At 46.1% G+C, this 13,776-nt stretch overlaps 1 protein-coding gene across 1 annotated transcript in view; it reads left to right on the top strand.

Annotated features, from left to right (window-relative positions):
* The window catches only part of KMT2D (lysine methyltransferase 2D), a 591,638-nt gene that overhangs the window by 552,648 nt on the left and 25,214 nt on the right, over nucleotides 1–13,776 (top strand). The gene's annotated exons all lie outside the window — the stretch shown is intronic.

Genomic DNA, 13,776 nt, shown 5'->3' on the forward strand with positions numbered 1-13,776 from the left:
TGGGGGGGGGGGCTGGAAAAGGTGGCTTGTGTGTATGTGTACAGGGAGAGGGGCTGGAGTGAGTTGGGAGAGGCTGGAAAAGGTGGATGAGGTGTGTGTGCACCATGGGAGTAGGGTGGTCGTCTGTAGGAAGGTGCATGGGGAATTGCTGTGATGGTGGAGGTGGGTATTTCATGTATAGGAGTAGATGCTAACTCATGATGTGGGAATTCTGCGTGCAGAGATCACTCAGTGCAAAGACATGTATGCACCAACTGCATCCATTGACTAATCACTGTTAAAAATGTTATACAATCATTTTTTCTAGTGCTATGGATGCAGTTTTTACAGTGTTTTAATGTATATAAGCCTCACTGTTTGACACTTTTACAGTAATTCATTTTAAATTTACAAATTGTAAAGTGTTTCAAAGTTTTTAATAAGTGTTCAAATGTAAGTCCTTCTAGAAGACATTTTTACAATTTTACGTAATGGAATTTTAAATGTGCAAATTATCATTTCAAAATTTTTAATAAGAATGCATAATTCGATATTTGATTTAGTTAATACAAATATGCACAGCATTAGCTTGGGGTCACTTTTGACCCCAGTGGGACTCAAGTTATGGCAAATTTCTTAGGCCTTTGAGGGTTAAAGCCTCTTATCAATAGTAGTCAGCAGTTCATACTAGGAGGAACCTCTGTTCTTCCAATCTAGGAAAGAGGCAAGTTTATATCCCCTGAGGCAGCCTATTGGGTGAAACAAGGTCCCCTTGTAGGGATTTTCAACATATAAAGAAAGAGGGTTGGAAGAATAGAGGTTCCCCCTACTATGAACTTTATCTTCGACTCCTCCCTCTCCTTCTCTGCACATATTCAGCAGACTGCTAAAACCTATCGTTTCTTTCTCTATATCACCAAAATTCACCCTTTCCTTTCTGAGCACACTACCAGAGCCCTCATCCACACTCTTATCACCTCTCGCTTAGACTATTGCAACTTGCTTCTCACAGGTCTCCCACTTAGCCATCTCTCTCCTCTTCAATCTGTTCAAACTTTTTCTGCTGCATGACTAATATTCCGCCAGTGTCGTTATGCTCATATTAGCCCTCTCCCCACTTCACTGGCTTCCTATCCATTTCCGCATACAGTTCAAACTCCTCTTATTGACTTATAAGTGCATTCACTCTGCAGCTCCTCAATACCTCTCCACTCTCATCTCTCCCTACACTCCTCCCTGGGAACTCCATTCACTGGGTAAATCTCTCTTATCTGCACCCTTCTCCTCCACCGCCAACTCCAGACTCCGTTCCTTTTATGTTGCTGCACCATATGTCTGGAATAGACTTCCTGAGCCGGTACGTCAAGCTCCATCTCTGGCTGTCTTCAAATCTAAGCTAAAAGCCCACCTTTTTGATGCTGCTTTTAACTCCTAACCCTTATTCACTTGTTCAGAACCCTTATTTTATCATCCTCACTTTAATATTCCCTTATCTCTTGTTTGTCATGTTTGTCTGTCCTAATTAGATTGTAAGCTCTGTCGAGCAGGGACTGTCTCTTCATGTTCAAGTGTACAGGGCTGCATACGTCTAGTAGCGCTATAGAAATGATTAGTAGTAATGATTACTGTTGTTAAGAGGTTTGCTTTGTGTTGAATGATTCATTGCAACAGAAAAAGACAAAAGATTTAATTTGGAGTACTACAATTATATTGATGATAAGTAGAACTCATTACTTTTTGAATATGAAGTGGACTATATTTTTGTGATGTATTTATCCGGACCAGTGATAGTGATTTTTTTCCTGTATTTTGTTTAGGATTGTTTTGTATGTTCACTGAGGTCCTTTTTCTCCACCAGTTGAGTTTAAAAATAAAAATTAGAAAAAGTTAAAAAAAAAAAAAACAATTCAGGACATTAAAATTATAGAATTGTACTGCTCCAGGGGATTTAATGGAAGATACATGCATGTATTAGTGATTTTCTTATCACACATTGTTATAAGCTCTAGAGCTTTCCAAGAGGAATTCCTGATCTGCCCTGGAGGTTTTTCCAAGGAAAGGGCAATTTTCAGATACTTTCACTCCTCACAGATGAGCACCTTTTTCCATACTGGCTTTTTGTTTGGTTTAGTCAACTTAAGCTTATAATTTGATTTCTTATTACTACTGTGTATCTGGACAAAGGCTGTGCTGTGTTTGGCATTAGTGGCTCAGTGATTATTTCTGTGTTGCCTTTCTTCAAAAGTCTTCCATTTTTGCATGATCTGTTTTTCATTTTATGGTCGATAAGCAAGCCAGGTGCTTCAAAAAGTATACAAAGCGCTTACTAAAGTTGTCCCTTTATAAAGTTGGATCATTATATTGAGTACTTCAAGTATCTAGATGAAGACGATGATATCTCTTCATGTAGCTGCTCATGTACCAAGATGTTGCTGAGAGAGGCTAAAGCCAGCTAGTAGAGGTCATAAGTCTACCTGAGCAGAACGAATAAGGCCAACTATAGGTGCACTATTTGAAAACAAGTCTTCAGATAGGCTCCAGAGTAAATCCGAGGCTTGGTCCTTCCACTTCTGTCATTATAGTAGCTTGAACTCAACTCAAAACTCCAAATGCATGGACAATGAGCCTCAAGTGGAAGCTTCATTGCTTTTAATTATGAGACTAGTGCTCAGAATTGTTGAAAGCTCTCCACACTATGAAGTAATGGTTCCTAAAAATAAATTGTTTAAAAAAAAAAGTGCCTTGCATCATATAGCAAGACTAGTTGCATTGATTTCCAGTCATGGGCTTCAAGCACTATTTTTGCTCAACCTTCACAAATGTTTAGTTTTCTATGAGGCCTTCACAAATTTTGGAATGGCTTACAGAATCAATTTGTCAGAATTACAAACCAAATACCGAGAATGTTCAAAGAATTTGAGCAAGGATTCTAAAATATATGTTATAATCTGTCTGGGAACAAATAACCTGGCCAGAAAGAGCACTCTTGTAGCACAGAGATATTCCTGGAAGCTAGGGGAGAATCTGAAGCCTTAAGTAAGGACAGTTGCGTTTTTAGAACTACCTGCTGTCTTTGGAAAAGGAGAAGAGAGGCATTTGACTAATACCTTCATATATGGTTCAAAACCTGATGGAAACAAGAAGGTTTCCGTTGTATAAGTGGTTAGAGCAATGTATGGAAACACAAAATATAATATTCTAATGATGGCCTACGCTTTTCTGTGGTAGGAAGAAGGATTCTAAGTGATAAATTCAGGGATCATGTTACCAGTTTAAACTAGACAATGCATGACCTTGGGATGTCACCCCCACAAAAAGCAAGATAAAAGAAAAATTGTCCAGTTCTGTAAAATAAATAGTGCATTAAATAATGTACTGCACTACATCCTATATAATAATTCTCACCTCCAACATTCTAATGTGCCTGGTACCGTGGCTCCCTCGGAGGTGGTCTGCTAGGCAGTTTAGAATGCACTGACGTCAGTGATGTCACTGACAGCTGATTCCCAGGCAAGGGGAGGAGTAGGGAAACATGCGGAGCGTGTTTCCCTACTCCTCCCCCTGCCTGGGAAACAGCTGTCAGTGCCCCCCCCCCCCTCGGCGCAACACCCAAGCCCCTGCCCTGCAAAACCGCGAGCCAGGCAGGGGGAGTGTGTTTCCCTACTCCTCCCCCTGCCTACCAATCAGCTCTCGGTGCCCCCCCTCGGCGCAACACCCAAGCCCCTCCGCATCACCAAAGCCCCTACCCCCCCCCCCCCCCCCTCTCGGGCACATCAACTCCCTCGCCACCCGCAGCCGCCAATACTAATGCTGTCCGGCTGCTGCTGCTTCTCCTGTGGAGCAGCAGCAGCGGCCGGTACAAAAAGAAAAAAGCCAAAAAAAGATTTTTAACCTGAAACGCGGCTCCATAGACAGCCATCTGGCATTAGCTGTCTTCACTGCAGCCGCTCCTCCTCTCCCCTCCACGACACTGCCCCTGCAGGAAGACCCCAGAAGAGCGAAGAGGGGAGAGGAGGAGCGGCTCCAGAGATGACAGCCAATGCCAGATGTCTACGGAGCCGTGTTTCAGGTTTAAAATCTTTTTTTGGCTTTTTTCATTTTGTACCGGCCGCTGCTGCTCAATAGGAGACGCAGCAGCGGCCGGACAGCATTAGTATTGGCGGCTGTGGGTGGCGAGGGGGTTGATGTGCCCCCGGGGGGGGGGGGGGGGGGCTTGGGTGATGCGGCGAGGGGAGGGTCACTGGACATGGGTGGCTGCAGGGGGAGAGGAGGTTCGCTGGACATGGATGTCTGCAGGGGGGGCAGGGAAGAGGGAGGTGGGGAGGGGGTCCTGAGACCAGATGGGTGGCTGCAGGGGAGACAGAAGGGACGCTGCGGGGGGGCAGGGGGAGAGGAGGGTCACTGGACTGCAGGGGGGGCAGGGGAGAGAGGTGGGTCGCTGGACATGGGTGGCTACAGGGGGGACAAGGGGAAAGGAGAGGAGGTTCGTTGGACATGGGTGGCTACAGGGGAGACAAGGGGAAAGGAGAGGAGGTTCGTTGGACATGGGTGGCTACAGGGGGGGCAAGGGGAAAGGAGAGGAGGATCGCTGGACATGGATGGCTGCTGGGGGGGGGGGCAGGGAAGAGGGAGGTGGGGAAGGGGGCCCTGAGACCAGATAGGTGGCTGCAGGGGAGACAGAAGGGACGCTGCAGGGGGGGCAGGGGGAGAGGAGGGTCACGACATGGGTGGCTGCAGGGGGGGCAGGGGAGAGAGGTGGGTCGCTGGACATGGGTGGGTACAGGTGGGGCAAGGGGAAAGGAGAGGAGGGTCGCTGGACATGGGTAGCTGCAGGGGGGGCAGGGGAGAGAGGTGGGTCGCTGGACATGGGTGGCTACAGGGGTGGGCAAGGAGAAAGGAGAGGAGGGTTGCTGGACATGGGTGGCTGCAGGGTGAGAGGAGAGTCGATGGACATGGGTGGCTGCAGGGGGAGCAGGGGAGAGAGGAGGGCTGCTGTACATGCGTGGCTGCAGGAGCAGAGGAGGGTTGGTGGGGAGGGGGTCCTGAGACCAGATGGGTGGCTGCAGGGGGGGCAGGGGAGACAGGAAGGACGCTGCGGGGGGGGGTTACCTTGCTAGCGCCCGTTTCATTGCCTATCGTAACGGGCCTTTTATACTAGTATGCATATAATGTACAAAACATATTTGAAAGAGCACAATTAAAAACAAAAAAATAATATAGAGTGTAAAGTGATAAAATGCATGTGTGAAAAAATGCCAAAAAAAATGTAGCCATGAAAGATACAAACATTAAAAAGACTAGATGTGAAAAAAGCTTACAAAAGAGAAGTAAAAGTGAAACGGCAATCCGGCCAGGGTAAAAGACGCCACTATTAAAAATAAAAAAACAAAAGTGTGTTTGGGTAAAGAGTAAGAGGAAATTGTTGTCCGGGATACAGTATGAGATGATGTGTGTAACAATGTAAAGAAAGATTCATAAATCAGTGTTATACGGGGCGTAGAATATTTCAATTAAAAAATATGGGGAACAGTGTTAAAGTGCCATAAAACTATGAAAAAGAAAAAGTTAATACTATAAAGATAGCGGTGCATGTGACAACTTACTGCTCAGCTTATGTAAGATAACACAAAGCTATCACATACTTCAAAATGCACACACTCATGAGAAACACCGATATAGTGAAATATTAATATAAACTGATAAAGTATGTGTGTGGGATAGTGCACAAAAAGCGTAGGCATCAAAATGTTAGAGTCCGAAGGCAAACCTTAAAAAGAGAAGATAGTGCAAGTATAGACAATTCTCCTATGAGAGAAATGAGGCAGTGATCCTACTAGAATGTAAAACACTCTCAACTGAGTACCATGTGGGGTCTTTTGAAGAATAAAGTCTCTTGAAATGTCCACATAGTTCTTCTGTTTTCCCTTGGAGGTGGTGTTTTGATTACACTCTCTTTCTGATTGGGTTTGCACTTGTAGTGTTTTGTGTTCCTCCACTTTTGTGGACTGTTTTTGCAGGAGAGGGCCAACCAGAGGAAACAATGTGGTGGTAGCTATCTGTGTAAGCGGGGATAATTCCCCATTCTTCTAGAAGTATTGATTCCAACAGCAAATGGTGAGATCAATATATGGACTTTCTTCCCTCCCTCACCCCAGTTGGTTCTAAACCTGTTTGGAGTCCACAGAATGCCCACCTGCCGAAAATTGCCACCAGCTCTTGCCTGATCTGTATCCAACTCTTATCTACTTTGGAACTCACTCTTCCAATTGCCATCCTAACCTGAGACACTAGATAATGCCATTACAACTTGGGCACTAAAACTCCCTTTTTGCCTACTAGTATACAGAACTCTTCTCATCACCTAGGGGTCTTTTTATTCCCCCAAATAAACTCCACAATCCACTTTTGTATCCCAACTAGCAATCTTTTAAGAGTCTGTACTGTGAGGACCATAAATAGATACAGTAATGTAGGGAAAATGTTCATTTTAATTGTAGCTGTTCTACCCAACCCTGAAATTGTTATGGTCAACCACACTTCGAGATACCTATTAATCTGCCAAAACACCACTGGGATAGTTCCTCATACAGTGTCTCAGGAAAGCTCATCAGATTTATACTACCTGGTGTGATCAGCCACTCACTTAAACAAGAAGGTTGTCAAAGGTAACTTCAAAACCCCTCCGTATTCTCTCTGTAACCTTAAAGAGATCAGGAAGGAGTTTAAATGGAGTTATCAGTGTCATCAATATGTTGTCTGCAAACATTGCTATTTTATGCTCTCTTTTAAGTGATGTTATCCCCTTCATATGTGTCCTTCCATATCATTTGAGCCAAAGCCTCCATTATAAGTGTAAAAAGGAGGGGTGAAAGAGAACACCCCACCTAGTTTTTCTTATTAAAATAAATAAATTGGGAGCTTCCCCAATTAACCAGAATGCACACTTTAGTATAACTACATAGTTTACCATTCTCCGAGGACAAGCAGGATTATAATTCTCACTTGGGTGATGCCGATCCCCGTTGCTCGGTCTGGAATTTACCAAAGCTAAACGAGAGCTTTGTGGAGCACGAGACACACTCCACTGCACATCCGCAAGTGCCTTCCCACCTGCCGCAAGAATACTGTCTCCTCAGTTCTTTTTCCGCATGTGAGGAGAGGGCATGTTTTTTTACCGTCTCCTCACATCGCTTGGTCCTAGAGAGCTTTTTTTTTTTTTGTGCCTTTCGTCTATTTTTACTTTTTCGTTTTTTATGTTCTTCTTGTTGAAACCTCCGTCCTTTATTTTCCTTTAATTTTTTAGTGATTTTGCCATATTTTAAGTTTCATTTGTTTTCCATCATCTGGCTGCTTTTAGGCCTCAACTTTGATCAGGAATTGACTTCAGTCAGGAACTTTCCCTTTCTTTTTCCGTGCCTTGCCCCTTTTTCAGGCACCATCGCATCGTTTAATTTAGCCGACAAAGTTTTTCCTTTCATGTTCAAAAAGGTTCCCAGTGGCTTCAAGCGCTGTACCTGGTGCAATCGGACAATCTCTGGAAAGAAAACCCATTCTTGGTGTCTGCAGTGTCTTGGGCCCGACCACAGCCCCGCTAACTGTGTCTTTGTATGACAAAGAGGACCCAGGTTTCCAGAGAGGCTCAACGAGAGAGGATTTTTGGAGCCAAGTCCGGTTCATTGGCATGAACGTCGACACACCCATTGGGAGGTATTGTCTGACACTGAAGAGGAGCGCTGATGGGATTCAGAGGAGGATCCAAGGTACTTTTTGTCAGTCGAGTCCTATGGAATTCCCACTGAACCCTCCCCTCCACCTGAAAGGAGAAAGTCTCCTCCAGAGAGACTTTCATTTCTATCTTTTGTAAAGGAAATGGTTGATGCCATTCCATTTCCTTTGGAAGTGGAAGATGAGCCCAGGGCCAAGATGCTCGAGGTCCTGGACTACACATCTCCTCCTAAGGAGGCTGTGACTGCACCTCAAGATACTCAAGAAAGTCCTCATCAGGAACTAGGAGGCCCCTCTGTCAGTCCCTGTCATGCCCACGAAGATTGACACCCAGTTTCGGCTCCACAGTGCGCCTGGTTTTGATAGGCCTCAGTTGCTTCACAATTCCATGGTGGTGGAGTTCACTCTCAAAAGAGCCAGGAGTTTTGGGGACTATGCTTCAGTGCCCCCAGGTAGAGAAGCTAGAACCCTGGATTCTTTAGGGAGGAAGATGTACCAGACTTCAATACTCATTTCCCGTATACAATCTTACCAGCTCTTCACAAATATCTACTTGCAAAACTCAGTGTGTAAGTTGTCCGACTTGGCTAAGATTTGAAAGTGCAACACCACCGTGTAAAACTTCACTGGCTTCCTATCAAGGAACGCATAAACTTCAAAGCCCACACAATGATCCACAAAATCCTCCATGGCGAATCTCCAAGCTACATGAACAATTTGATTGATCTTCCAGCCAGAAACGGGTCCAAATCTTCTAATCTCAATCTCCATCTTCTCAATTGCAAAGGCTTCAAATACAAAACCTACTATGCATCCAACTTCTCCGTTATAGGTAGCCAACTCTGGAACGCAATACCTTGACACATCCGAACAACCAATGAACACTTACCCTTCGAAAGCTGCTTAAAACTTACATCTTCAGACAAGCTTACCCAAATAACCCAACTTAATTCTCGAACTCAAACCACACTACCCATACTCCAATCCTCTCCCACACATCCCTCCCTATTGTCCTACTCTTTCCAACTGGATCATCTCTGTGATACTTCATACCATACTCTGTGTTATCTCTATGGTACTTTGAATCCACACCTTGTACCTTACTTTGTGTTATCTCTATGATACTCTGTACCACATCCTGTAAGCCGCACTGAGCCTGCTATCGAGCGGGAAAGAGTGGGGTATAAATGCCATAAATAAATAAAGACGCTCCCTCCAGAGCAGGCCAAGTCAGTTCGCCAGTTGGTCAAGCAGCAGAAGGCGTGTCGAAAGTTCTTGGCCAGGGAGACTTACGACACTGTGGAACATTCTGTTCAGCAAAGGTTGGTGGATGCCTCATGCCGGAGGGATAACCTTTTTGGAGAGAAGGTTGAGGATGTCGTAGACCAAATCAAAAAAATACACTGATACCATCTCTTCTCTCTCCCACCTGGTGCCTTCTGCATCAGCCTCCTCAGCTAGGAGGACTTTTGGCAAGACAAGGAGGTGTTCCTATTACTATCCTAGGCGTAGGTACAACCTTTTGGCATGCCAGCCAGGCTCAACTCCAGTGTGCTCGTTCATGTTGCGCCTAAGGCCCCTGCTGCTCCCCAGTCAAAGCAAGGGATGAGTTTTGACTGGCTCCAGCAGAGCATAGCCGCAGTAAAAGTGTCTGTCCCGGACAACTTGCCGGTCAAGGGAGGCTAAAATGTTTTTCACCAAAGGTTGCCTCTTATAACTTCCAACCGATGGGTTCTTCAAATGGTTCATCTCGGATACGCCCTAAATTGGCATCTCAAACCTCCAAATTGCCCACTAAGAGCTCATTCCTTCAGCTCTCAGCACAGACAGGTACTTGCAGAGGAACTCTCCACCCTTCTGAAGACCCGTGCGGTCGAGCTTGTTCCACCAGGGGAGGAAGGGCAGGGATTCTATTCCAGGTACTTCCTTGTGCTGTAAGCCGCATTGAGCCTGCCATGAGTGGGAAAGCGCAGGGTACAAATGTAACAAAATAAAAAGAAAACAGGGGGGATGCGTCCCATCCTAGACGTAAGGGCCCTGAACAAATTCCTAGTCCAAGAAAGTTCAGGATGGTTTCCCTGGGCACCCTTCTCCCAATGATTAAGAAAAACGATTGGCTATGCTCTCTGAACTTAAAGGATTCATATATTCACATCGCGATACTTCCGGTGGTCTGGAAGTATCTTCAATTTCGTCTGGGAACACTTCTCTTTCAGTACCACGTGTTGCCTTTTGGCCTTGGCTCCCAGGGCCTTCACCAAATGTCTAGCAGTAGTTGCAGCATCACTGGGAGTTCATGTGTTCCTGTATCTCAACGATTGGCTGGTGAAGAGCACCTTGGAGGAGGGTGCTCAGGAGTCAACGCAGATGACTACTCAGGTGCTTGAGCTACTAGGGTTCGTTTTAAGCTACCCCAAGTCCCATCTCCACCCTGTCCAGCGATTGGAGTTCATAGGAGCTCTGCTCGATACACGGATGGTACGATCCTACCTCCTGGACACGAGAGCAGACAATCTTCTCACTCTCATATTCAAGGTTTGTGCTTCTCAGCAGGTTACAGCTCAGCAGATGTTGAGATTGTTGGGCCACATGGCCTCCACAATATATGTTATGCTCATGACACACTGTCACATGAGATCTGCTCAGTGGACCCTGGCTTCAGTGGTATCAAGCCAAGGACAGTCTGGAAGATGTCATCCAAGTGTCAGAGTTTGTATGCTCCCTTTAGTGGTGGACCGTTCAATCCAATTTGACTATGGGACCCATTAAATACCTCAACCACAAAAATTGCTGACGACGAATGCATCTCTCCAGGGACGGGGAGCTCATGTAGATGGGCTTCACACTCAAGGAGTTTGGTCCTCCTAGGAAACGAATCTTCAGATCAATCTTCTGGGGCTCCGGGCGATCTGGAATGCTCTAAAGGCTTTCAGAAATCCGCTGTCTCACCAAATTTTTCTCATCCAAACAGACAGGTTGCAATGTATTACACCAACAAGTTGGGGGGCACCAGATCACACCCTCTATGTCAGAAGGCCTTCTGGATGTGACATTGGGCTTGCCGACATGGCATGTTCCTTCGAGCCACTTATCTGGCGGGTGAAAACAATACCCTGACCAACAGATTAGCAGGATAGTTCAACCACATGGGTGATCTCTCAACATGGGCATTACCCGCAAGATCTTCCAAGCATGGGGCACCCCCTCGGTGGATCTTTTTGCTACTCAGCTCCAACCACAAGATCCCTCGGTTCTCTTCCAGGCTTTAGGCCCACAGCAGACTAACATCAGATGCCTTCCTCCTCAATTTGGGAACGGGTCTTCTGTATGCATATCCTCCCATACCTCTAGTGGGGAAGATTTTGTTGAAACTCAAGCAAGGCAGCGGAACCATGATTCTGATCATGCCGTACTGGCCATGGCAGATCTGTTTTCCTCTTCTTCTGGAGTTATCTTATGAAGAACTGTGGCGATTGGAGTGGTTTCTGACCCTCATCATGCAGAATGAGGGGTCACTTCTATTTCCTAACCTCCAGTCTCTGGCTCTCACAGCTTGGATTTTGAGAGCCTAGAATTCACTTCCTTGGGTCTTTCGGAGAGTGTCTCCCGTGTCTTGTTTGCTTCCAGGAGATTCCGCTTAGAGGTGCTGTTCTTTTAAATGGAGCAAGTTTGTCGTCTAGTATAAGAGCAAGGCCTTAAATCCTCTTGCTTGCCTTACACAGACCCTGCTTGAAAACCTACACTTAACAGAGTCTGGTCAAAAAACCAACTCCATAAGGGTTCACCTTAGTGCAATTAGTGCTTATCAGTGTGTAGAAGGTAAGCCCTTCTCTGGAAAAGCTCTAGTTCGCTTCATGAGAGGTTTGCTTTTCTCAAAGCCCCCTGTCAAACTCCACCAGTCATGGGATGTCAACATTGTTTCACCCAGAAGATGAAAGGTCCTTTTAAACCATTGAATTCCTGCCATCGGAAGTACTTGACCTGGAAGGTCATTTTCTTGATGGCTGTTACTTCATCTCGTAGAGTCAGTGAGCTTCAGGCCTTAGTAGTGGTTTCACCTTATATACTAAGTTTCATCACAACAGAATAGTCCTCCGCACTCACCCTAAGTTCCTGCCGAAAGTGGTTCTGGAATTCCATCTGAACCAGTCAGTTGTCTTGCCAACATTCTTTCCCTAACCTCATGCCCATCCTGGCAAAAGCAGCTTGCACACCTTGGATTGCAAGAGAGCATTAGCCTACTACATGGAGCGGACAAGGCCCCACAGACAGTCTACCCAGCTTTTTGTTTCTTTTGATGGGGGTTTCATTTCCTTCACTTATGCCCAGACTGGGCTGGCCCTGGAGAGGGTCATGTCACGGCTCATAATGTCAGAGCCGTTGCCGCATCGGTAGCCCACTTGAGGTCAGCCTCCATTGAAGAAATTTGCAATGCTGCGATGTGGACTTCAGTCCACACATTCACATGACACTACAGCCTTGAGCAGGATACCCAACGCGGCAGTCGGTTTGGGCAGACTGTGTTGCAGAATCTGTTTGGGGTCTAGAATCCAACTCCACCCTCCTAGGCCCATTTTATTCTGTTCCAGGCTGCACTCTCATTCAGATTGTATATAGTTTCAGGTTAATTTGTGTAATGTCCTCGCCATTGTGAGGCCCAATTGACCAATATGTGTTGTTTTTGGTGAGCCTGGATGCTACGGATTCACCACGTGAGAATTATAAACCTGCTTGTCCTCGGAGAAAGTGAAGATGCTTAACTCTAACTATGAGAATTACTGTACTGAAGTGAGCACCTGTTATCAGCTCAGCAAGCTCACAGCTTTGAAATATGGAAGGTTGCATGACCTGGAGCAAAAGTTGTCAAAGTACTGTCACTAGCTATGAAATCTGCACTCCTAACACCTTATGTAGCAATGGGAGGCATCAGTAGATGGACTGTAAGGTATTGTTGTTTCTCCGAGGACAAGCAGGCTGCTTGTTCTCCCATGTGGGTCTGCGTCGGCCCGGGAATCGTCAATTTTGCAAGCAAAAAATGTAAAACGTTTGCCAGAACCTTCTGGTGCTCGCACAACTTCCCGCGCAGTTATTTTTTCTCCACAGTGAGGTGCAGTTGAGTTTTTACCCGCTCCTCTCAGGCCCGGGAAAGAGATCCTTCACTTTGAGGCTTTTTGCCATATTTCTTTTTTCTTGTGAAATTATAGTTTAAAAAAAAAAAAAAAAACTACCCGTAGTTTCTTTATTTTTGCCCCTTTTCAAGTTTCCTTTCTTTTTCGACGCGGCCGGCTTGTTCCCTTTTTTCGTGCCCTTTTTTCTTTTAACAGGCACGATCGCGTCTTCTGATTTCGCCAAAGCCGTTTTTCCTTCCATGTCATCGAAGACACCCAGCAGTTTCAAGCGTTGTACTCAGTGCAACTGGACCATCTCTGGTACCGATACCCACGGCTGGTGTATCCAGTGCCTTGGGCCCAACAATAGCCCAGCCGCCTGTAGTCTGTGTCTTCGCATGAAGAAATGAACTCAAGTGTCTCGAGAGGCCCAACGACAGAAGCTTTTTGAGGCTCAGTCCGGTCCTTTGACATCGACATCGGTACCGACGTTGGCGGCATCGAGATCGAGGGATGCATCGACGTCGGTAGCAAAGATAATGGCTGCGGAACGACCAACTCATGCTGGGAGCAGTGAGGCATCGAGTGGGTCTCCACCTGTCTCTAGGCTTCCTGTTATGCAGGCCCCCCGGGACCAACCTTCGTCGGACCTGGCCCTGAGGAGACGTGAGGATTCCACGTCGTCCTCATCGGTACCGAGGAGTCTCGATGACGGGCGTCGAACGAAGGCTAAGAAGCACCATCATTGTTCTCCTTCGACACACAGATCGCTGCCCAAGGTATAGTGATGCGCAGACTCTCATGGCTGCGTGTCTCTGACTGGGATTATTCGATCCAGCTACGGATGGCGGATGTTCCTTGCCAGGGGGATAACCTTTTTGGTGAGAAAGTAGAGGATCTGGTTGACCAGCTCAAAAAGCACAATGATGCTATGGATTCTCTCTCCCGCCAGGTGTCTTCTGCT

Source organism: Microcaecilia unicolor, chromosome 3, assembly GCF_901765095.1.
Source record: "Microcaecilia unicolor chromosome 3, aMicUni1.1, whole genome shotgun sequence".
In the NCBI taxonomy this organism is placed as follows: domain Eukaryota; kingdom Metazoa; phylum Chordata; class Amphibia; order Gymnophiona; family Siphonopidae; genus Microcaecilia; species Microcaecilia unicolor.